Source organism: Rhinatrema bivittatum, chromosome 13, assembly GCF_901001135.1.
Source record: "Rhinatrema bivittatum chromosome 13, aRhiBiv1.1, whole genome shotgun sequence".
NCBI classification, from domain to species: Eukaryota; Metazoa; Chordata; class Amphibia; order Gymnophiona; family Rhinatrematidae; genus Rhinatrema; species Rhinatrema bivittatum.
In genome coordinates this window covers 10,822,487-10,847,613 of record NC_042627.1, presented here as the reverse complement: position 1 = coordinate 10,847,613, position 25,127 = coordinate 10,822,487, and the positions used below count along the sequence as shown (strand labels likewise).

Here is a 25,127-nt window from a genome sequence, read left to right as displayed (position 1 = left end):
CCTTTGACCCCCAACGGATTGCAGTTTGTGGGGGAACAGCAATGGGCAATGGTTCTTCAGCCCTTGAAATGGCACAAGCTGCACTGCGGAGAGTGTAGGGGGAGAGGGGAGATGGCAGTGTCCTTTTTTTTGCCAGCCCTAAGTGCTGCATCAAAATCAAACAGCAATGTTGGTAGTGTTGCCAGCTAGCTCCTCATTTCCAGGGCAGGATGTTCCTGTCCTAGTTAAACTCTACCGCTAGCATGGATTTCCAGTTCTGGTGCCCCCTATTGATGTCCCTAAGAAAAGGAGGCCACAGGTCAAGGGAAGCAGTGCAGCAGGACTGGATCAGTCTGTCCTGAAAATCTGGAACCAGTTGGTAACGTAAAGTGACGGTGCTTCCTGTAGGTTAATTTTGTGCATCGCGAGGGCCAGCACCGATTGAAAAGAGCCATCAGCAGTGGCAGCAGAAGGACGGGCTCCACAGCTCTTTGGGTCCTCTCTTTCTCTCTCTCTCTCGTTTCAAAACTGCCGCCCTTACCGGCTACTCTGCCACCCTGCCCAGTTCTGCCACCCTACGCCATCGCCTACCGCACCTAATGCTTTTTCTGGCCCTGGGTGCAGCTTGCACGGCTGCTTGAGGAATGCAGCTTGGAAGGAAGCTCTGCTCATAAGTGCATTGATTTGCATGTATCTGGTATCTCTGTGTCCCTTTTAACTCTGAGGCAAACTGAATGTTTTATAAATAGCTCTGTGCTCCTGTCATTATTGAAAAAACATCAGCATGGGTTTTCCCTAGAAAAACTCCCATTTTCTAGATGTGAACTAAATGTACAATAGCTGAGAAAAAAAAAGCTCTCTGTATATTCACTGAATTAAAATTCTATGAACAGAGATACCTCTAAATAGAGAGAAAAAAAAAGATTGTCTGACTTTTAAAATAATTAATTTGAAACCTATCAAGTTTTTCAGCATATAATGCAAAGGTGAAAATATCTATTCGCAATACAAATTACAAATAGATACATTCTAAAAAAGCAAGAATAGTTTTATCTTCACTTGTACAAAGATGATTTTTCACACACACTATTTGGACTTAAAATTCTCTAAATTATGCAGTTTTATAGAAAGGATTGATTAGTTTTAACTCCGGAAGCAAACAAGCGAAACAGCATGCAAAGTCTATCAATGCATCCCAAGATGTTTATTTCACATGAACTGCTTTTTTAAATTGCTAATTTTTCTTGACCTAACAAAAAAATTTATTAAGGATGTCTGTTATTAAGGGCTAAATTTTCAAAAGCTGAGTTGGGACTTAGATGCATAAAATAAGTTGGCCATATGCACAGAATGAAGGTACCTTTCAAACAGCCCACACAATGGTACAGTGTATGAGTATAGTGTACATGCAACTATTTTCAAATCAAACTTAACCCATGTAAATATGCTTTGAAAATACTTGGGTGATTGGCTGAATACACGCATGCATTGACGTACGTTAAGTTACACCTCCTCTTCAAACAGTGGAACTTATGTGTGTACACTTAGGTGCATACTTTTTAAAATCAAGGATGTCTGTAAGTGCTTACTCCGTCCCAATTCTACCCCCACCTACCTCCCACCCTCAAAATGCTTTTCCTCACTGTGCACAAAAGTATGGGTGTAACCAAGTAAGTTGGGTGTAACCAACTTACTTCAGCCCTGGGGCTGAAGTAAGTTGCGCACGCCGGCCAACTGCCGGCGTGCGATCCTCGGCACAGCCGCAAATGGCCACTGTACCTGGAACCTCTGACCTCGCCCCTCCCTGCCCCTTTTTGCAAGCCCCGGGAATTACACACATCCCGGGCCTTTAGGCACGTCGCCGAGCCTTTTGAAAATAGGCCCAGGACACGTAAATCCAGAGGATTTACGCGAGTAACCCTTTGAAAATCCGGCCCTTTGTTCCTTAGCTCTGAACTTGCTCCCTCTGTCTCTCTGTGTTATCCCTAATGCATATCCGTCTACCACAGCCAGTTCCGTGCGCACACGCGTGCGTACGTGATCCATAGAGTTCTGGGTCCCTGACAGCAGACAGTCTTTACTCTGTCCCAGTGCTTTGATTTCTTTTTAATAACAACAAAACGCCTAGACAAATGTCAGCATCTCATGGGGAGAAAAACAGGAGGATATAAAAAGCACTCCCTCCCTCTTCTCTCTCTCTCTCTCCCCCCCCCCCCCCTCCCCCCACAACACACACACACATACTTTTCTTTAATTACAAGAAGTGCTGGGCTCCTCAGGCTGTCAGGCACAAGGACTCTGACAGCTTTATCACTAGAGACAGGAGACATGGAGGACAGCAGAAATAATTACCCAACAGTTTGATGTTTTGCCACTTGCCTTTGCTTCCCCCCCCCCCCCCCCCCTGAAATGTATGTTGTACGGCAGGTTAGGGGATGCATAGATCACAATATATCTCTTAGTAGAAGATATGAGTTCTAATCTTGGCATGGGCTCCTACTAAAGATACAGGTCTTGAAAGCTTGCATCTTTAATTTAATAAAAGTATTATCACAGGCAACTACTCGCTTACTCTCCTTTTAATAAATGTTACACATTGGAACAATAGCACCATACATAATAGGCTGCTGTCACTATTGTAGAGAGAAGCATTAAGGCCATTCATCTTGATGCTGGAGCTTTTACATTTAGTTTCACATTTGTAGTTTGAGGTTTATGTGGCCAGTATATGAATTTGATTGCACAAAACCTACCACCATCATCTACAAGCTTCGAAGACTAAGATAATGAATATTCCCTAATTAACCCACATTAAATGGATCATAAAAATATTTCCATACTACATCAACCAAACGGAGTCAGAGATCATATCTAACCGTCAGCATGATTTTGCTGCTGATCAAGTTAAGATCGTAATAAAATCATATGCCAACATGAATTTGTGTTTTTAATATTCTTCTTTTTTACTTATAGTTTTTAATAAAAGCCATCTTTATCAATGTGTATACATTCCCCAAACGAGTTGTAAAATCCAAGTGCTTATATCTTTTTTTTTTTTTTTTTTGTATATTTATGTTCTTAATTCTTATGAAAAATGTTTCTTTAAGAAAATACACTTATCTTCCTTAGCATCATATAATCATTTCTACAGTCACCATTTTTTGCACTAATCTTCCTTTAGTTTCCCACAATGGTTTTGCATTCACCATTTCTCGACATCAATGTTTCAGCAACAGCCTGCATTTGGGGATTCACACCACTTTCATTAACAAGGGCTAAGTGCAACTCTCCTACTGATATGGTATTAAATATCAACCCAGCTTTCAGACACCTAAATACTACCGAGTTTCACAGTCATGTGATTATAGCCAGCCAATCTGCTTCTCCAAAAAGCATCACATGATATATGCTGGCCAGTCAAATATTGAAACATCACACCTCTTCCTCTTAGATCCAATCAGATCATTCGTGAAAAAAAAGTCCATTTCTTGTTGTGCCAAAACAAATACATATCTTGTGCTTTTTCCTGATGCTCCCAGTCTCCCCAGATCATATTACTCCTTGGAATCTTTAAAATCCGTTTTATCTTTTTGCAAGGGCAGGAGCAATTCTTGGTTGTTCTGCCCCTCCGCCGCTGTCATTTCAAACTGTACCAGCAGACACAGAGGCCAGAGCGATTCTTACGTTCTTCTGGGCAGACTCAGGTCGGTCAGGTACGGGAGAAAGTTAGAATGGCGTCAGTCTTGGGCTGCCCGTGCCATTTGGAATAGTGACAACAGCAGAGCAGGAATAGCCAGGGGTCACTCCTGCCCCTAGAAGTATGTGTGCCTGGTGGGGGTTTCAGATACATGAAAGAAACAAAAGACAAAGTAAATGCCTATGCGCGCCCCTAGAACTCTGCAAAGTATTTGCTATTTAAAAAATACAAAGAACACCTCTAAGAGGGCCCACTTGATGCTTGTGTTTCCATGGCTCAGCTTGCTTTGGTTTTGCTGCCCTCCTGCACCTACCACAAGGTTTTCTACAGATGACAAAAGTCTCCAGAGGATCAATTTTCTAAAGGGAGTTGAGCTCAAGACTGAGTTGACCATATTTTGATTACGAAAATTAAGATAATTTTTAGTCGAACATGATGCTTTGGGAACTTCATGCCACTCTTTCAGTTGCTTTGACCCTCTATTACCGCCTTTTAGGGTTTTCTGCCTATTTTGATGCTTTGTTCCCTCTTCGTGGTAACTACCGCTGTTCATACCACATTCAGTGCCACTTTGCCTCACTCATAGAGCCTTGAGGAGGGGTTCAAGCGACTGTTATCAGTGCTCTTTGCCCCACTTTGGGGTGCTTTGTTCCTCTGACAGGGCCTTGGAGAACTGCTGGTAGTATTTTGCCCCATTGTAGGTCCTTGTCTTGTCAATTATTAAGTTATGTTATGTTTGTGCTCTTCATGCCATTTTCTGGTGCCATGCTGACTTAGTCTTGATGCCTTCAGTCTTCAGTCTTCTGATTATGTCTACCCTCCAGTTTTATTAGAAATGATTAGAAAATACCAATTTGGGAGCCCAAAATAGTCAATGGAGAAAGCAATGCAGCCTATCATAGTAAATGAATGAATGAATGAATGAATGAATGAATGAATGAAATGAATAAATGAAATGAATAAATGAAAAAACAAGTTTGTTTCAAACAAAACAAATGAATGACTGTGACGTATGAAACAAATAAACCAACCAAAACTGATTTTATGACTCTGCACATGCCGTTCCTCCATAGAACAATATTCAGCATAGCCATTGGGCTAGCCAAGTTAATAATATTTGGGTGAAGTTTACAAGTTACAATTAATATCAAATGCTAGTAGATGTGTACACAATCACAGTTACCCATAGTCCATTTGTTGCGAACCACGTATGCGCAAGCTCCTTTTGCCGTTGTGCAACCTCAAGGGCTGGATCCCAAGGTCCATGCTGATGGCGGGTGAAGCACGGGCCAGGCTATAACAGAGTCCAAGAGTTTATGCAAAGATAAGATTGATATTGAAGATTTGGCAAAGGAAAGGCTGATGGTTAAGACAAGACTGATGGCTTGCACAGTGCGAGGCAGATGACTGGAGCGTAGCTGAATTCTGAAGCAGAACTGGAGAGTGAAGACAGGAACCAGGCTGAGGCTAAAGACGGGAATCAACCTGAAGCTGAAAATGGGAACCAGGCTAAAGGTGAAGATGGGGACAAGACTGAAGCTGAAGAGTAGCTGAAGACTGGAGCAGGCTGAAGGCAGAAACAAGTTGAAGACTGGAACAGGCAGTGGAAAAAGCAAAGCTGGAACCAGGCGGAAAAGAACCAGACAATCTTCTTGCTGAGGCAACACTGGGGTGTCAGAAGAGCCTTTTTATAGGGCAGGTAGGAATGACATCATCCGAGGACGCTGTGGCTTTTCCCGCCACAGGCCCTTTAAAGGAAATAATATTGCACACGCATCTAGGAGGAGCGACGTCAATGGTGTCCCTCTATCGCATGGAGTGGCAGCATCTGGCTGGCATCAGAGTGAGTAGAGCCGCTCGCAGGGCCATCCCGCAAGTAATGAGCCTAACACCCTGTCAGGGCCTCAGACCACTATCTCCATCATACTCCTCACATAATTGTTCCTGAAATCCATAGCTATTAAATCAGAAGCAATTTTTGATCTCCCACATATGAGCATTAAGTACTGCAGCATCACTACATACAGTGAGTCAGCTTAACTCTATTGTTAAAACAAAACAAAGATTTTTGTGGAGGGTCTTCTTCTGAGGGAGGTGTGGGAGGATTTACTATTTGCTTCTGGTGAAGGATTTTAGTTCCCAACATTCAAAGAGCACTTGAATATAAACACCTAAGTTAAGTGCTTCTATTCAAAGAATACAGATGACTACAACATTTCTTTAAATATAGGTGCCTAATTTTAACTTTAGGTATCTTAGCTTAAGGCACCTAAAGTTAGGCCAATTATAGGGATGACTTAATAGAACCTTTAGAACCTAATAGGATCCCAGCACTCAGTGTCTATGTCCAGTCGCCTGTCTTGTCCTGTACCTGGCTATGCCTCCTTTTTAGGCACCTCATTATTTAAGATACCTAAATTTAAGTGTAGAGCTGGGGGAAAAATAATTGAATTCAAACATCTAGGTGCCTAACTTTTAGGGTAGGTAAGGATGATAGGGGAGTTCCCTCCCAGTCCGCTCCAATTAAAGAGCAAACTGGGCAGGAACCCCTCTATCCCCCTACCTACCCTTCCTCCCTTTTCCCCTCTCCTCTCCTCTCCTCCCTGACCCCTAACCCCCTCAACAAATCTTTTTTTTTTTGTTTGTTTTTTAACTTACTCACTTTCCAGAGCTGTAGTTAAGTTCCATGCGCTGGCCAGCTGCCAGCGCACGCGTCCCTAGGACGGGGCCTAATGGCCGCTGTTCAGACTGGCCCCCACCCCCGCTCTGCCCATACCCCATCCCCGCCCTGCACCTTTTACAGACCCCGGCACTTCCATTCATACCAGGGGATAAGCGTGTGGCCGGGCTATTTTGAAAATGCGCTTGGCGTGCGCACAGCCCAGGCACGTGCATATCTCCTGGTATTTGGGCGCACCAGGCTTTAAAAATTTACCCGATAGGTTTTAGGTCCTGACTAATCAACAGTTCAGCCTGGCCTAGGTTCTATTTGCAATTACCTACAAGCACAACACATTTTATTACTGATAGGAAAAGGTCACACATCATTATACCTATTTTCTACCAAATTTGTTTACATATCTTTTTTTCTTATTATAACCTAAATAGTAGCTTCTATCTTTGTTCATAGCAAGTATAGCATAAATCAAGAAAGAACATTATAAGATATATTGAATGATATTGCACTACATAGAACAGAGAGATACAATAAAGCTTTTTGGCTTCCTCACTTGATGCTCCCATGACTCAGTAAGACAAGCCCTATTTAGCCCTGCATCATTTATCCTGTGGCCTGCTTGACCTCCCTGCCTTGTCCTGTGGCCTGCTTGGTCTTCCTACCTTACCCTGTGGCCTCCTTGGCCTTCTGTCTGGCTTGTGGACTTCCTTGCCTCCTTGTCCTGTCTTGTGGCTTTGAGCCTTCTTGCCCTTCTCAGTTTTGCCCAGGCCTTTTGGCCTTCTGTATTTCCTTGCCCTTCCTTGGCCTTCAGGCCTTCTGTATTTCCTTGTCTTATCTAGTTGTGTCCTGTCCTTGTCTAGTCCTGTCCAGTAAAAGTCTCATCCTGTCTAGTCCTTCCTGTGGCCCCACCAGTGGGCCTTCTGTGTCTGTCTCCAGCCCTTGTCTCCAGGCCAGGTCTGTTCCAGCCCTGTCTTCTGTGCCTCCAGTTCCTCTACTGCCAACTTTGTCTCTGATTCCTGTCTCATTGCCTGTGCCTGCATGGTCTCCAATGCCTGCTCAACTTCTAGACCCAGCTTGTCTCCAGTTACAGTCTAAGTCATGTTGGCAACCAAGGGCTCAGCCTACGGGGAGGTGACTGGTTAGGCAGAAGATCCTGTCCAACCTTGCCCTAGAGTTTGGCCCTGTTCCTCAGGCAAAATCCCCATCCAGCTGGTTCCCCACACTGTGACAGTACCTAACCAGGGCTTCCATTTCCATATATATCATTAATATCCACTTTCCCTAATGCTCATCCAAGTAGTATAGAATACAGATGTAGTTCATTCATCCCTTTATAATTTATGGGGAACTGTAATGGAATCTTTTCAGAATCACATAACAGCCACCCGAATGGTGAGAGACTGCATTAGCATCAGTGCTATTACAAAATATTCTTAAGAGGATATGCTAAGTAAAATTCACCCCAAATCAATTCTCCCCATCATTTGTTTTTACATTAACTTCTGACAGATCAATAATAAACTTACAGGAATCTCTGAAGTAAGAAGCTTTTTAGATTAAAGGTTTTTGATTGGCAACTGAGAAGGGTCAACAATCATTTTATGAGAACTCTGAACCAATGCCATTACTCTCAGCAGGATTCTATTACTATTCTGCTACTATTTTTCAATTTTAAAGCGCTACTAGCCATACGCAACACTGTACAGATACACATAAGAAATAGTTCCTGATCCGTCGAGCTTACAATATAAGTCAAGTCAAACATATGTGATAAACAAGAGTCAATGGGCCATGTATTTATTGTAGAGGAGTCAAAAAGGTGAATTTTTCGAATGGATTTGAATTTGACCAGAGAGGGGGGCATGAAGCAGCAACTGAGGGAATCTATTTCCAGACATGTGAAGCAGCAAGGTGGAAACCATGGAGTCAGAAAGTGGTAGGGGAGAAGGGTATAGATAAGAGCAAGTTGCCCAATGAACAGAATTCACGAGGAAGTGTGTAGGAGAGAAGATAGATAATGAGGACATGCAGAGTTAAAGCATTTGTAGGCTAGGAAGAGATGCTTGAACTGTATACAGAAGTGGACAGGGAGCCAATGTAGCAACTTAAGAACAGGTATTACATGGTCATAGGCACATTATTTTGCAGACCCTGTTTTTTTGTCTGGGATTGATTAATGCAATTCCCTGATGTTAAATCTTCCCAGCAGTACCCTAAGAACTCTGCTGCTCGAATCTAGACCGGACATTTGAGATATGATCATATTATACCCGCATTGCACAAGATACACTGTTACCAATACAGTTCCAAATTGAGTATAAAGTATTTATGCTGCTACCAAAGATTATCTATAATACTGATGGATCCGAGTTACATATACATACTCCTCAACACATGCTAAGGTCAGCAAGTAAGTGGCTTTTAAAAATTATGACAGTGTATCAAGCACACTAAGCAGAAGTGAGAGATCATGCCATCTCTGTATCAGAGCCATTATTATGGAATATATAAGGCTGATACAAGATACTAAAGCATTTAAAAAGACCTTGGAAACATGTCTTTTTCAATATGCCTGTGAGATAGACTATAAAGCCCCAGCTTGACTACAGGCCAATCTATTTTTTTGGATATAGATGGTTTTCAGGCAATTTGTGTAATTTATTTGAATTGCAAGTACTGATATTTTATGAGTGTTTTTAATTTGTAAACCACTACAATCAAGGAAGTGTGTAGTAAAAACTAATTTTAAATAAATACTATTGAAGGAAGATAGGTCATGCAGCCAGATTTTGAAAAAGATTGCAGTGGAAAAAGGTGGTTCAGCAGGAAGTCAGTGAGCCTGACTTCCGTGCCGGAAAGAATTGTGGAAACTATTCTAAAGAATAAAATCACAGAGCGTATAGAAAGACATGGTTTAATGGGACACATCCAGCATGGATTTATCCAAGGGAAGTCTTGCCTCACAAATCTGCTACATTTTTTTGACGGGGTTAATAAACATGTGGATATAGGTGAGCTGGTAGATATAGATTTTCAGAAGGCGTTTGACAAAGTCCCTCATGAAAAACTTCTAAGAAAATTAAAAAGTCATGGGATAGAAGGCAATGTCCTGTTGAGGATCGCAAATTGGTTAAAAGACAAGTAATAGAGAGTAAGATTAAGTGGTCTATTTTCTCAGTGGAGAGAGGTAAACAGTGGAGTGCCTCAGGGATCTGTACTTGGACCGGTGGTTTTTAATATATTTAGAAATAATCTGAAAAGGGGATTGATGAGGAGTGGAGGAGTAGCCTAGTGGTTAGAGCAGTGGGCTACAAACCAGGAGACCAGAATTTGAGTCCCACTGTTGCTCCTTGTGACCTTGGGCAAGTCAATTTACCCTCCATTGCCTCAAATACAAACAGATTATAAGCCCTCTGGGCATAGGGATGTACCTGAAATAATCCACTTTGAAGTGCTGCAAAAAGTGGAATATAAGTAAAAAGTCATGGGATAGGTAGCAATGTCCTTTCATGGATTACAAACTGGCTAAAAGAGAGTAGGATTAAATGGGCAATTTTCTCAGTGGAAGGGAGTGGGCAGTGGAGTGCCTCAGGGATCTGTATTGGGACCCTTACTTTTCAATATATTTATAAATGATCTGGAAAGAAATTCGAGTGAGATAATCAAATTTGCAGATGATACAAAATTGTTCAGAGTAGTTAAATCACAAGCAGATTGTGATATATTACAGGAAGACCTTCTGAGACTGGAAAATTGGGCATCCAAATGGCAGATGAAATTTAATGTGGATAAGTGCAAGGTGATGCATATAGGGAAAAATAACCCATGCTATAGTTACACAATGTTAGGTTCCATATTAGGAGCTACCACCCAAGAAAGAGACCTAGGCGTCATAGAGGATAACACATTGAAATCGTCAGTTCAGTGTGCTGCGGCAGTCAAAAAAGCAAACAGAATGTTGGGAATTATTAGAAAGGGAATGGTGAATAAAACGGAAAATGTTATAATGCCTCTGTATCGCTCCATGGTGAGACCGCACCTTGAATACTGTGTACAATTCTGGTCGCCGCATCTCAAAAAAGATATAATTGCGATGGAGAAGGTACAGAGAAGGGCGACCAAAATGATAAAGGGGATGGAACAGCTCCCCTATGAGGAAAGACTAAAGAGGTTAGGGCTGTTCAGCTTGGAGAAGAGACAGCTGAGGGGGATATGATAGAGGTGTTTAAAATCATGAGAGGTCTAGAACGGGTAGATGTGAATCGGTTATTTACTCTTTCAGATAATAGAAAGACTAGGGGGTACTCCATGAAGTTAGTATGTGGCACATTTAAAACTAATCGGAGAAAGTTCTTTTTCACTCAACGCACAATTAAACTCTGGAATTTGTTGCCAGAGGATGTGGTTAGTACAGTTAGTATAGCTGTGTTTAAAAATGATTGGATAAGTTCTTGGAGGAGAAGTCCATTACCTGCTATTAATTAAGTTGACTTAGAAAATAGACACTGCTATTACTAGCAACGGTAACATGGGAGAGACTTAGTTTTTGGGTACTTGCCAGGTTCTTGTGGCCTGGATTGGCCACTGTTGGAAACAGGATGCTGGGCTTGATGGACCCTTGGTCTGACCCAGTATGGTAATTATACACAAAAAAAAAAATCAACAAAAGGAAGACCGTATGTCGTGGAAAAAAAGTTTTTTATTAATATAATTAGATAGACTTTTTTCCACGGCATACGGTCTTCCTTTTGTTGTATTCGTCTTGGCTACATTGGACCGCCTTCCAATTTGTTTCATTGGGCCTTCCCTTGCTAGGAAAAAGATCTAAGCATCATAGTGGACAATACATTGACATAGCTCAGTATGCTGCAGCGGTCAAAAAAACAAACATACTGTTAGGAATAATTAAGAAAGGAATAGCGAATAAAATGGAGAATGTCGTAATGCCTCTGTATTGCTCCTTGGTGAGACCTCACTTTGAGTACTATGTATAACTCTGGTTGTCACAACTCACAAAAGACACAAATACACTGGAGAAGGAACAGAGAAGGCGACCAAAATGATAAAGGGGATGGAATGGCTCCCATAGGAAGAAAGGCTAAAGAGATTAGAACTGCTCAGCTTAGAGGGGAAATATGATGGAGGTCTACAAAATAATGAGAGGCTAGAATTGGTAAATGTGAATTGGTTGTTTATTCTTTTAGTTAATAGAAAGCCTAGGGATATTCCATGAAGTTAGCAAGTAGCACATTTAAACTGCTATTAATCAAATTTACTTAAGGAATAGCCACTGCTTTTTACTGGCTTTAGCAACATGGGATTTATTTACGGTTTGCGTATTCACCAGGTACTTGTATCCTAGTTTGGCCACTGTTGGAAACAGGTTGTTGGGCGTGATGGACCCTCTACCTGACACAGTATGGCAATTTGTTATGTTCTTGTGTTCTTAAAATATCTGTACCATAGTAAAATGTTTTATACTTAAGCTGCTACAATATTGATTACCTCACAAAAGTGTAAGCAACTGCTCCCTTAAAACAAATGAATTTCTATCATCAGATTATCAATTAAATTGTTCAGTTACCTGTAGATTATCTCCCCTACAAGCTTTGGCGAAAGCAATTTCTGTGGAGCACAGAGGCCAAAAGCCAGACTGAAGTAGATCCAAAACGGCTTGAAATGAAAAGAAATCAAGACAGCAGAGATGACCAGCACGCTCAAGCAGTTTGGATGAGATAAGGAGATGGGCCGATAGCAGTATCCAGTGACGGCATTTTAAGGAGTCTTGTGATCAGACTATGTTTGAAGGAAGAGGTGACAGTCGCAATGACAAGTGATCAATTGAAGATGTGACAGATGGAGCAGATAACTGCAGTGGAGATAGAAGTGAAGAGCTGGGAAGGAATAGGGTCAGCAGAAGTAGTAGGTTTAGAGGAGGAAAGAAGATGGGCGATTTCCTTTTTGCTGATTTCAGAAAAGGATTCTAGAACTAGAATAATGTGTAGCTTTCTATCCAACCTGCTATCGTAGAGAAAATGTTCCTTTATATCAAGGATTATGGTTTGATACTTTACAAAAAAAAATGTCAATTTAATTAGGATAAATTATATGTAACAAAACAGAAATAGGGTAAGAATTAATTTTCCACAAAAATAGAGCCATAAAAGGAGGTAATCTTACAATTAAGTTGGCTTTTACAATTTTGAAATCGCTCACATTATACCTAAGGTTTTGATATCCCGCAACGTCTGGAAGAGGAACAATTTCCTATGGAAAAAAATTGTGCAAGCAACCACTTGTGGAAAATGGGCTGTGGAACTGTTTGCCTGATTCTTGAATTCAGCCCTAATGGGGGTCATTTTCAAAGATATCTACATGCATAAAACTAGTTTTGTGCACATAAACGGCTTTACTAAAATAGCCCGGGTATCTGTACGTGCAACAGTATGCACATAACCCTGTACTGCAGAGAGATATTCCAGGGGGTTGGAGAAGGGGGGGGGGGGGGGGTGGAGTTGGAGCAGAATTGGAACTTAAGCTCATACTTTTTGATTTTAAAAAGTCTGGAGGTAATTTTCAAAGGAGCTACCTGCATACGTGTAGCCTACTATCATAGCAATTTTCAAAAACCCATGTATGCACTCAAAGTTGAATTTTCAAAGAGGTGCACGCAAATTAGCAGATACATGCGCGCATGGCACATGTTTGCATAAATGACATTTTATAAATCTCAAGTATACACACGCAAGAAATGGTGGATGGATACATTTGCTGGTATAATTCTCACTTCTACCTAATAATTAGCAGGTGTAAATATTTATTTATTTATTTATTTATTTATTTAATTCTTTTATATACCGACCTTCATGATTGGTGTCATATCAAATCGGTTTACATGGAACTAGGGGTAAAATATGTTAGGGTAAAAATATGAGCTGTCACTCCTGCAGGTTATAAAATAGCAACTTATATGCATGAAGGTGGCTCCGCCCCTTTTTTATACGAGCAAATTTATCCACGCACCATTTCCTGCGTGTGTATACTTGAGATTTATAAAATGGCATTTACGCAAACATGTGCCATGCACGCATGTATCTGCTAATTTGTGTGCAACTCTTTGAAATTTCAACTTTGAGTGCATACATGGGTTTTTGAAATATGTTGAAAACATTCCCGCATAGATGGTCATATAAGAATCTCAAAAACAACACTCGTCCGTCCTTGATGAAGCAAAACAGTCCCGACACGATTGTGTTCTGGACCACTCGGTCCTGCTTCAGGGGACAACGCTCTTCAAAAGCAAAACTCCATCTCCTGAAACGACTTCAGTTAAACACCATTCATTTCAAAAACTTGCGTCCGTGGCTAAACCGACTAATTGTCAACGCGGTCCGCACACGAGCGCCGGATTTTAAAATCCACGTGTGCGCTTGTGGGCAGCGCATGCTGGGGGAGGCGAATTTTCCGTAAATACGTGTGGCAACACAATCGGGCCTCCCCCAGTTCCTTCCCAGCCCGCTCCAATTCCCTACCCCCTGCCTAACCTTCCTACCCGTTCCCCTCTCCTCTCCTCCCCGACCCCCGACCCCTGACCTCTACCTAACTCTTACTTTTATTTTTGTTTGTTACCTTGCTGTTCCTCTAAAGCAGCTATAGATGGCACGCTCGCCAGCTGCTGGCGCTTGCTTCCCTGGGACAGCGTACAATGGCGCTGTCCTGGCCCGACCCCACCCTGCCCCGCCCCACACAGACCCCCACCCCGGCCCTCCACTATTTTAGGGCCTGGCACTTGTTCATGTATCGGGTTTTACACGCGTGGCCAGGCCCATTATAAAATGCGCACTGTGGGGTAGATTTTAAAACCTATGCGCGGGTGTGTGGCCCTCAAGGACTGGGAGTGAATACCAGTGTTCTAGGGCATGTTGATGTGGCACCTGCTTTGCTCCCATCTTATTTGTGTGTGTCATTTGGTCCATCTTTTCCAGATGCATACTCACTCCTACTTTCCTAATCATCTTTCATTCTTAATATATAGACTAACCCGCTAACTAAGGGATTGGATTACACAGAATAACTTGACCTTTGTTGGCAAAGAAAAATAAGGAATAACAGATTTATTATTAGCCTTTTGTGAAAACAGAACCCACTTAAGTAAAGTTCAGTGGTAGCTTAATTAGTTATACCATAAAAGATCTTTCAGGTAATTCATTTTAGTTGATCTGACCTTTTATACTCAAGACAACAGGATTCTTTATAGACTGCATGCCAGATAGATACAAACATACATTTTATAAACTAAAAGATGATATATTATTTCATAACTCATAGTTACATGCAAGCAAGCAAACAGGGCTACATGAAGGGAAAAAAGGGTGGATTTTTAAACGCGCACGTGCGGGTCCATGTGCGCGCGGCTCCCAGCGCAAGCACAAAGACACGGCACATGCATGTTATAAAATAGGATTCCCACGCACACATGCATGCTGCATTTTAATATCCGCGCATGCATGTGTGGGCGGGAGGGCATTTTTTAAAATTATTTGCGGTGACGCGATTTGCCATTTTCCCAGTTCCCTCCCAGTCCGCTCCAATAAAGGAGCGAACTGGGAGGGAACTTCCCTACACCCCTACCTGGTCTTCCTACCTTTTCCCCTCTCCTCCTCGATCCCTAAACCCCCCCTAACTTCTCTAAATTTTTTTGTTTTTTTAATTACGTGCTCTGTGGAGCGGATATAAGTTCCGTACGCCGCCAGCTCGAGTTAGTGCGCACTAACTCCCCGTTAGTGCGCACTAACTCGATTTAGTGCGCACTAACTGAAAATGATACAAATAAACACTTTCCAGGTCACTGAAGGTCAGTTAGGAATGAATATGTGTTCCTATTGGCTGGCTGCCCTCTTATCTATTGATGTTACCACTGAGGTGATGGTTGGGGGGATGGGAAATGGAACTGGAAACTAACGAACACCAACAGAAAATGAAACAAAGTGTTCACACTTCCCAGGTCAGTAAAGGTCACTTAGGAATGAATATGTATGTATGTATTCCTATTGGCTGGCTGTGCTCTTATCTATTGATGTTACCAATATGGTTGGGGGGATGTGAAATGGAAACAGTTGGAAGCTTGACAAAAAAAGTAATGTAATGATCAGCACTCACCTGACTAGAACTTGTTTGTTTATTATTTTTGTTAGCAGGCACCTGAAATGCTAGTGCATGTTGAATTTGCCAATCACTGTGCATTTTAGAAAGGTGGTCCTGGCTGGAACTGTACACAGTTCAAATATATGTAATTGATTGTTGGTAAGTGTATTTTTTAAGTAGCCACACTGGCACCAGTATGTTTACTTTTCCTCCTACTTAACTCACTAGCTCAGCTTTGTAAGAAGGGCTTCTCTGCTTGTGTGTTGTTTTTGTTTGGTGTGAGGAGAGCAGAAACATCAGATCTTTATTCAATCTACTACAGTGATCTCTTACAGTGCCCTATCCCTATTAATACCAGGAGTGTTGTGATCTTCCTGCACACAGTGCCCTAACCCTGATACCAGTCTGAGACAGCTCCCTCCCTGCATTACTAGTGAGAGGCTGGCTTCACAGACAGGGGGGAGCTGCCTGACCCTCACTCCTGACTTCCCCCATGTCCCAGCTAGTGAATGGTGTGTGGGGGAGGGGGGGGGGGGGAGGATGGTGAAGTCTGAGACAGCTCCCTCCCTGCATTACTAGTGAGAGGCTGGCTTCACAGACAGGGGGGAGCTGCCTGACCCTCCCTCCTGACTTCCCCCATGTCCCAGCTAGTGAATGGTGTGGGGGTGAGGGGGGGGGGGGAGGATGGTGAAGTCTGAGACAGCTCCCTCCCTGCATTACTAGTGAGAGGCTGGCTTCACAGACAGGGGGGAGCTGCCTGACCCTCACTCCTGACTTCCCCCATGTCCCAGCTAGTGAATGGTGTGTGGGTGAGGGGGGGGGGGAGGATGGTGAAGTCTGAGACAGCTCCCTCCCTGCATTACTAGTGAGAGGCTGGCTTCACAGACAGGGGGGAGCTGCCTGACCCTCACTCCTGACTTCCCCCATGTCCCAGCTAGTGAATGGTGTGTGGGTGAGGGGGGGGGGGAGGATGGTGAAGTCTGAGACAGCTCCCTCCCTGCATTACTAGTGAGAGGCTGGCTTCACAGACAGGGGGGAGCTGCCTGACCCTCACTCCTGACTTCCCCCATGTCCCAGCTAGTGAATGGTATGTGGGTGAGGGGGGGGGGGGGAGGATGGTGAAGTCTGAGACACCTCCCTCCCTGCATTACTAGTGAGAGGCTGGCTTCACAGACAGGGGGGAGCTGCCTGACCCTCACTCCTGACTTCCCCCATGTCCCAGCTAGTGAATGGTATGTGGGTGAGGGGGGGGGGAGGATGGTGAAGTCTGAGACACCTCCCTCCCTGCATTACTAGTGAGAGGCTGGCTTCACAGACAGGGGGGAGCTGCCTGACCCTCACTCCTGACTTCCCCCATGTCCCAGCTAGTGAATGGTGTGTGGGTGAGGGGGGGGGGAGGATGGTGAAGTCTGAGACAGCTCCCTCCCTGCATTACTAGTGAGAGGCTGGCTTCACAGACAGGGGGGAGCTGCCTGACCCTCACTCCTGACTTCCCCCATGTCCCAGCTAGTGAATGGTGTGTGGGTGAGGGGGGGGGGGAGGATGGTGAAGTCTGAGACAGCTCCCTCCCTGCATTACTAGTGAGAGGCTGGCTTCACAGACAGGGGGGAGCTGCCTGACCCTCACTCCTGACTTCCCCCATGTCCCAGCTAGTGAATGGTGTGTGGGTGAGGGGGGGGGGAGGATGGTGAAGTCTGAGACAGCTCCCTCCCTGCATTACTAGTGAGAGGCTGGCTTCGCAGACAGGGGGGAGCTGCCTGACCCTCACTCCTGACTTCCCCCATGTCCCAGCTAGTGAATGGTGTGTGGGTGAGGGGGGGGGGAGGATGGTGAAGTCTGAGACAGCTCCCTCCCTGCATTACTAGTGAGAGGCTGGCTTCGCAGACAGGGGGGAGCTGCCTGACCCTCACTCCTGACTTCCCCCATGTCCCAGCTAGTGAATGGTGTGTGGGTGAGGGGGGAGGGAGGATGGTGAAGTCTGAGACAGCTCCCTCCCTGCATTACTAGTGAGAGGCTGGCTTCACAGACAGGGGGGAGCTGCCTGACCCTCACTCCTCCGGGGTATTGTGATCTTCCTGCACACAGTGCCCTATCCCTGATACCAGGGGTGTTGTGATCTTCCTGCATGCAGTGCCCTATCCCTATTAATACCAGGAGTGTTGTGATCTTCCTGCATGCAGTGCCCTATCCCTATTAATACCAGGAGTGTTGTGATCTTCCTGCATGCAGTGCCCTATCCCTGATACCGGGATGTGTGCAAGAAGATCACAACACCCCCGGTATCAGGAATAGGGCACTGTGTGCAGGAAGATCACAACACCCCCAGTATCAGGAATAGGGCACTGTGTGCAGGAAGATCACAACACCCCTGGTATTAGGGATAGGGCACTGTGTGCAGGAAGATCACAACACTCCTGGTATTAATAGGGATAGGGCACTGTGTGCAGGAAGATCACAATACCCCTAGTATCAGGGTTAGGGCACAAGTTCTAGTCACATTGACTGATCACATTACTTGTTTTGTCAAGCTACCAACTGTTTCCATTTCCCATCCCCCATATACTGTCAGTAGGAAACTTGGTAACATGAATAAATAAGAGGGCAGCCAATAGGAATACATATTCATTCCTAAACTGACCTTAACTGACCTGAAAAGTGTCAAATTGTATCATTTTTAGTTAGTGCGCACTAATTCCCAGTTAGTGCGCACTAACTCCCGTTAGTGCGCACTAACTCGAGTTAGTGCGCACTAATCGGAAAAAACGATTTTTAACGATTTTTTAACTAAAAAATCGTGCCTAAGACGATTTTCTTGCCCTGCCACACGATTTCTATCGTTAAGACGATATGGAAAACGATTCACATCCCTAATGCCAGCTAAGAAAATGGTAGATCTCTTTTCTCATTTATTTCTACAGGTACCAAGGTCCTAAGAAAAGCAGTTGAATGGCTGGAAAAAATTGGGTCGACAAAGCTGCCGCCATAGTTACTACTTCTGCCTTTGTCCAAACAGATATCCAGAACCACAGTGTGATCTGGTATGAAAAATGCTTGCAGGTTGACTCATTCAGGAAACAGATAGCAAAACTGAGAGGACGTGGCAGGGCTTAGAAGCATCCGTGACACTGAGGCCTACACATAGCTGAAATTATTTTTGAGGCATCTAAAATAGCAAACTCCAGCAGAGGGAAAGGAGAAGCTGGGCTGCGAGATCACAGCCGGACACAGATTACCAAAGCCAGTAGAATCCTCACCCCCAACTTCATCTTCCCTTAACCTGAAGAACTGGTATGCAGCCCTGGAAGTAGGTGAAGAAACTATCCCAGGATAAGGAGGAACCAATGAATGTAAGCCCCAAAGCTGCAGGATCATCAACCACTGTGTCTAGGAAGTCAAGGATAGTGGTGGTGGTTGGTGATTCCCTTCTGAGGGGCATGGAGGTTGATGACTCCCTTCCGACTAGACATACTGTCTCAGGAGGTGTGCAGTCTACCAAGTGCCCAGACATTACAGATTGCCTACTGACTATTTTCCAATGACGATCATCTATTTGGCATAAATGATACTGTTAGATACCCCCTGAAGCATATCATGGCTCACGGAGAGGGTGAAGCAGATAGCTGAGCAGGTAATTTTTTTCCTGCCAAGGAAAGAGATGCTAATATTCTGGAGGTGAGTCAATCATTGCATATATGGTGTTGACAAGAGTGTTTCAGTTTCCTAGATCATGGGATAGTGCTCCAAGGATCACTGAGCAGAGATGGTGTCCACCTATCAAAAAGATGTGAAGTGTCTTCCAGAGGAGACTGGCAAACCTAATGAGGGCTTTAAATTAGAAACTTTGGGGTGGGAGAAATAAAAAACCTTCAGGTAAGTAAAACATTAAATGCTTGTATAAAAATGGTGTAAAAAAAAAAAAAAGGCAATATTTATTTATTAATTAAAAATAAACACCTTCCACTTACAACGAGCCAGCCATGCTAAGTGAATCACAATTAAAACATCTGGAAAGCTATATATATTAATGCCCATAGTATGGAAATATCCTGGATATAGAGGCAGTCATAGAAGAGGCTCACTTGGTTGTCACGGAGACATGGTACAAAGAAAACCATGATAGGGTTATAGTTATTCAGGAAGAACAGGGTAGGAAGAAAGGAAAGAGGAGTGGTGTTATATATAAAAAAATATCAAAGCAAAAGAACTGCAGAGCTTACGAAGCAAAGAGGAGGCACTGTGGGTTAATCTAGAAAGAGGAAATGGAACATCCTTTCATACTGGTGTGATACACAGACCTGTTTTGCAGGATAGAAAATTAATGGAGAATATTCACAGGTTTGCTATGAAAGGGGATTTCAATCTTCTAGATGTTGATTGGGACATCCCAGACAGCAATGGGGTATTCTAAAAGCAGGGAGATCCTGGATACTCTGCACTGAGAACTGTTCCGACAACTGGTAATGGAACCAACATGAGAGAGGGCAATACTGGACTCAGGGCATACCAATGAGAATAATGTAGATGATCATCTGAGATCCAGTGAACCCCAGATGGTGTGATTCAATATTAAAGTACAGGCGGTGATGGTTCATTCTAAGGCAAGGGTCCTAGACTTCAGGAAAGTGAACTTTGTTAAAATGCACAAGAGTCTCAATCATTTTCTGGATGGGGAAAATCTAAGGAAAATAAAAGAGCAGTAGGCAAAACTAAAAGAAGATATTTTAAGGACAACCAACCATTTTGTCAGGAAAGTAAATAAAGGAAAGAGGAAAAAAAAAGGCTACAGTGGTTTTCTAATGAAGTAGCTGAAAAGGTAAGGAAAAAAGGATTAGCATTCATAAAACTGTGGCTTAGCCATGGGTGAGTCTGGATGGGCCATGACCCACCCAATTTGGGCTTAGGTCCACCCAACCAGGGCTGTCTGACCCTGGAGCAGCAATGCCATCATGGGATCCCATCCCTGCGATGGCAAAGAAAAAGGCTGGCGCTCAATGCCATCATGGGATCCCATCCCTGCGATGGCAAAGAAAAAGGCTGGAGCTCAATGCCATCATGGGATCCCATCCCTGCGACGGCAAAGAAGAAGGCTGGAGCTCAATGCCATCATGGGATCCCATCCCTGCGACGGCAAAGAAAAAGGCTGGAGCTCAATGCCATCATGGGATCCCATCCCTGCGACGGCAAAGAAGAAGGCTGGAGCTCAATGCCATCATGGGATCCCATCCCTGCGACGGCAAAGAAGAAGGCTGTAGCTCAATGCCATCATGGGATCCCATCCCTGCGACGGCAAAGAAGAAGGCTGGAGCTCAATGCCATCATGGGATCCCATCCCTGCGACGGCAAAGAAGAAGGCTGTAGCTCAATGCCATCATGGGATCCCATCCCTGCGACGGCAAAGAAGAAGGCTGGAGCTCAATGCCATCATGGGATCCTATCCCTGCGACGGCATTGCACCATTAGAGCTCACCCTATGAGTGAGCCTATGCTGGATGCATTGGAAATGGTATGCGTCTAGCCAATTGTAATATGTACTGCTTATGAGGCACATGCAGCTAGTAAGGAATCAATGGGTCCTTACATTTGTTATTTTGTATAATTTTGTGTCTTCGATATGTTAATGAATGAACATCTGCAGTGTAGGCCCTGGTAATGCCAATGTGAGAAAGGGAATGGGATGTACAAATGCTGGGGAAGGGGGGCAGTGGAGGGAGGCATGTGTGTTGGGATGCTGCTTGCCAGGTAGCTAGGGGCTGTCAAGGTTACTTCTTGATAGCAAATGCTGTTGTGTACTACTGCAATCATAGTGCTCCTTCTTTACAAGAGGTGAGAAACAGCTCAGAAATAGGATTTCTCCCCTAAGATCATAAATGCCATACTGGGTCAGACCAAGGGTCCATCAAGCCCAGTATCCTGTTTACAACAGTGTCCAATTCAAGTCACAAGTACCTGGCAAGAACCCAAACATTAGATAAATCACAAGCTACTATTGCTTATTAATTATCATAATAGCTGTTTATGTATTTATCCTCTAGGAACTTATCCAAACCTTTTTTAAACCCAGTTATACTAACTGCTGTAACCACATCCTCTGGCAATGAATTCCAGAGCTTGACTATGTGCGGAATGAAAAAGAATTTTCTTCGATTTGTTTTAAATGAGCTACTTGCTAACTTCATGAGTGCCCCCTGATCCTTCCATTATCCCCTCCCCCCATCTTTTCCAAGCCACTTTTCTGATTTTATTTTGGTGGAATTGGATAAAGTGAAAGGAAGGAGTCAACTCCCCTAATTTTCTTTCTGAATGAGAGGGAAGAAAGGAAAAGAAGAGGGCATTTTTCTCCCTCAGGTATAAATGGGAATTATGCAGACCAGAGGCGGAGCGGGGCCCAGTGATGGAAAGCAGAGGCAGCTCTGCCTCCTGCATACTCTGAATCTCTCTTGTGGGCCCTTCTGAATAAAGTCTGATTGGTTACTATACCCCCTTTTGCAACCGTAAATGCTTGGGAAAACTTGACGTTCAGCTACTGTCTGTTCAGCGGAGTGGGGGGTGAATAATGGAAATAACGACTTTTGTTATGTTTCGCTTAATATTTACCTCCAGAATCAAAAACAATTCTGGTGTTTATATCAATTAGAAATAACATGTGCTTACTAGCAAAAAATGTGAATTTAAGAATAAGAATGACTGTGTCACAGATTAAATTAATAACTCTGGTTTTTAATGCACATCATCAGAGGGGGACTTTATGTGCTAAAAAAGTAGTCTGGGGTGACTCTAATCAATCTGATTGTAAAAGAGGCTCTGTGTGGATAAAATGTTCAGGAGTCAACTCTGGAAGAGCACACAGACACACATGCATACACACACACACACATTTTCAAAGCCTTTCTCGGGAACTGCATGAGTTAAAACAAACAGACAGGGTTTATGCAGGTAGTTCAGCTGCATCCACACAATCTTTTAGTTGCAGGAAAATAAAAGAGGCATTCCTGGGGATGTAACTTGGTTGGGGAGAAAATTATGCCTGCACATTAAAGTTTAAAAAAAATGTTTCTGTGTAGTGAGTGTGCGCACTTTCCAGCACTATTCTAGATGATGTAAGTGCATGCGTGTACTTATAGCCACGTAGCAAGCTGGGTAGATATTCAGAGCGCATTCAGCACTATTTAGCCAGATAAGCAGGAATGATAAGGCTACTGAATATGCGCCTATGTTCAGTGGCTGCCACTTAATCATATATGGCTAAAAGTTACACACACAAAAAGAAGGCATGTGATGGGCAAAGCGAGTTAGCCGTAGAACTTATTCGGCTAACTACCGATATTCAGAATTAGCTGGAGAGGTTTGCGTCTAAGTTTAGATGCCCCATAGAACAGATTTAAACTGAGCCAGGTAGACTTATCCGGTGAAGTGGGCACATATATGCATATATTCAGCAGCTCTGCCCTGCCCTGATTATACATCATAACTTAGCCGGATTAGATCTAACCGGTTAACTTACGTACATGCCAGCTTTGAATATTTACCCCAAAGTATACAGGCACCTTGTGTTTGATTATAAGAACATAAGAAGTGCCGTGCTGGGCCAGATCGAAGGTCCATCGAGCCCAGCATCTCTGTCAGTGTCCAGTCCGTAAAAGTAGATTCAGTTTATTGCTGCTCACTTTCTATGAAAAATAGAAACATAGAAACATAGAAATGACGGCAGAAGAAGACCAAACGGTCCATCCAGTCTGCCCAGCAAGTTTCGCACTTTTTTTTTTTTCTCATACTTATGTTACTCTTGGCTCTTAGTAACCTTTTGGTTCTATTTCCCTTCCACCCCCACCATTAATGAGAGAGCAGTGTTGGAACTGCATCTAAGTGAAATATCTAGCCCAATTAGTTAGGGTAGCAACCGCCGCAATAAGCAAGCCACACCCACGCCCACCTGCCTACCCAGACTAAATAATTCAGTCCTTGTTGGTTGTTGTCTGTATATAGATCCACCTTTCTTCATTCCCCCTGCCGTTGAAGCAGAGAGCTATGCTGGATATGCGTGAAGTATCAGTCTTTCTCCCCTGCCATTGAAGCAGAGAGCTATGCATTGAAAGTGAGGTATCAGACTTTCTCCCCTGCTGTTGAAGCAGAGAGCTATGCTGGATATGCTTGAAGTATCAGTCTTTCTCCCCTGCCGTTGAAGCAGAGAGCTAATCTTCCTGAATGACCTGGTTAATAACTATTTATAGACTTCCAGGAACTTGTCCACACCCTTTTGAAACCCAACTATGCTAGTTGCCTTGTCTATATATTCCACAGATTATGTGTTGCATGAAAAATCACTTTCTTCAATCGGCTTTAAATCTGCTTCCTATTAAACTTACACTAGCCCAAGTATTTTTTTGAAAGGGCAGATAACCGGCCCCTATCATCTGGATTTGTGTGGGCTAAAAGTAGGCATGGAGAGTGGCGGTAGGTGCAAAACCGAAAATGTGTCCTTCAGTGTTCCATTTCCAAAACTGTGCAAGCTAAATAGCAAAGGGGGAGGTTCTGATGGAGGAGATAAAAAGGGCGAGGCAAGCAGGTGTGCAATGGTAAGGGCTGGCAGCAGGAAGTGCAAGAGTCTGACAGAAAATGGAAGGGTGAGAGAAGGCGAGGGAGCCAGACAGGGAGCACAGGAAGGAGTGTCACCCACCGATGCGGCTTGTGTGGACGGTATCAGAAGCTTTCCACTGGTTGACAACTTGGGATGCGGACGTCTCAGTAGCTTTTGTTGTGCCATGCATAAGAAGAAGATTCCTTTGTTTAGCATTCCTGCCACTTCTGAGAGTTCCCAGCATGATTAGTGACCTGTCGAGATTAATTAGAACCATAGGGAGTTTCTGTCTGAAGTTGATTCATAGCACTACAGATGCCTCGCTCTGAATGCAAGCATTTGTGGCAAGCATCACATGGCAGAGCTTTTGCAACATTGCTCACGTATTTTATTTTTCTTTCAAATAATAATTTATAGACTTACCCATCAGAAACCGGGACTCCCACCTGAGCAGCGGTGACTCAGGCTGTCCCTAGTGAATTGGAGCCATCTGGACCCCCCGGGCCCTCTTCTCGGTCCACGCACTAAGGAGCAGGTCAACTACACATACAAACGCGTCCGTGTGCAGTGCAGTGGTGAGATGAGTTAATTGCAAACTCATCATGAGACTGTATTTTGTGACTGGGTTACTGTGGCATAATGTGATTTAGCCCAGCCAGAAATCATTACCTCCGTCCCTGTGAGGACAGCGACTTGCTTTTCACTCGGTTTAAGGTTGCGTGTCACGCAGCCACAAACAGCAGGCCAGGCTAAGCCGTATAGTGCAAATGCATTCCACACCAACAGTATGCACGGATGCATTATGATTCATAGCATATGCGCAGCACCCACAACCAGGAGCAAGGCTGCATGAGTACAGTACACAGAAATACTTTCATATACAGTAGCGCTTAACTGTGATTACACAGCAAACGGAGAGCACTACACTTTAAAAGGGGGGTTAATTAGCACTTACTTTTTCCTTCTGAGCATGAATACCAGCATTGTATGTTATTACTTCCCAACAGGGAACCCTTACAACTTTCTGAATCAGCCACTCTAGGACTGAACAGGGG

General features: G+C 43.7%; 1 long non-coding RNA gene across 2 annotated transcripts in view; it reads right to left on the bottom strand.

Moving 5' to 3' along the window:
* LOC115075397 overlaps positions 1-24,629 on the bottom strand; it is a 46,622-nt gene extending 21,993 nt beyond the window's left edge. Inside the window, exons 1-3 of one of the 2 annotated variants that reach the window (XR_003852483.1) lie at positions 24,496-24,629; positions 24,172-24,326; positions 23,042-23,164 (exon numbers count right to left, since the gene is read on the bottom strand). This is a non-coding gene — a long non-coding RNA (uncharacterized LOC115075397). Of the gene's footprint in view, positions 1-23,041; positions 23,165-24,171; positions 24,327-24,495 lie in introns of those variants that run through there. The other variant, XR_003852482.1, reaches the window with a different exon arrangement.
* Between the last annotated feature and the right edge of the window lie 498 nt (positions 24,630-25,127).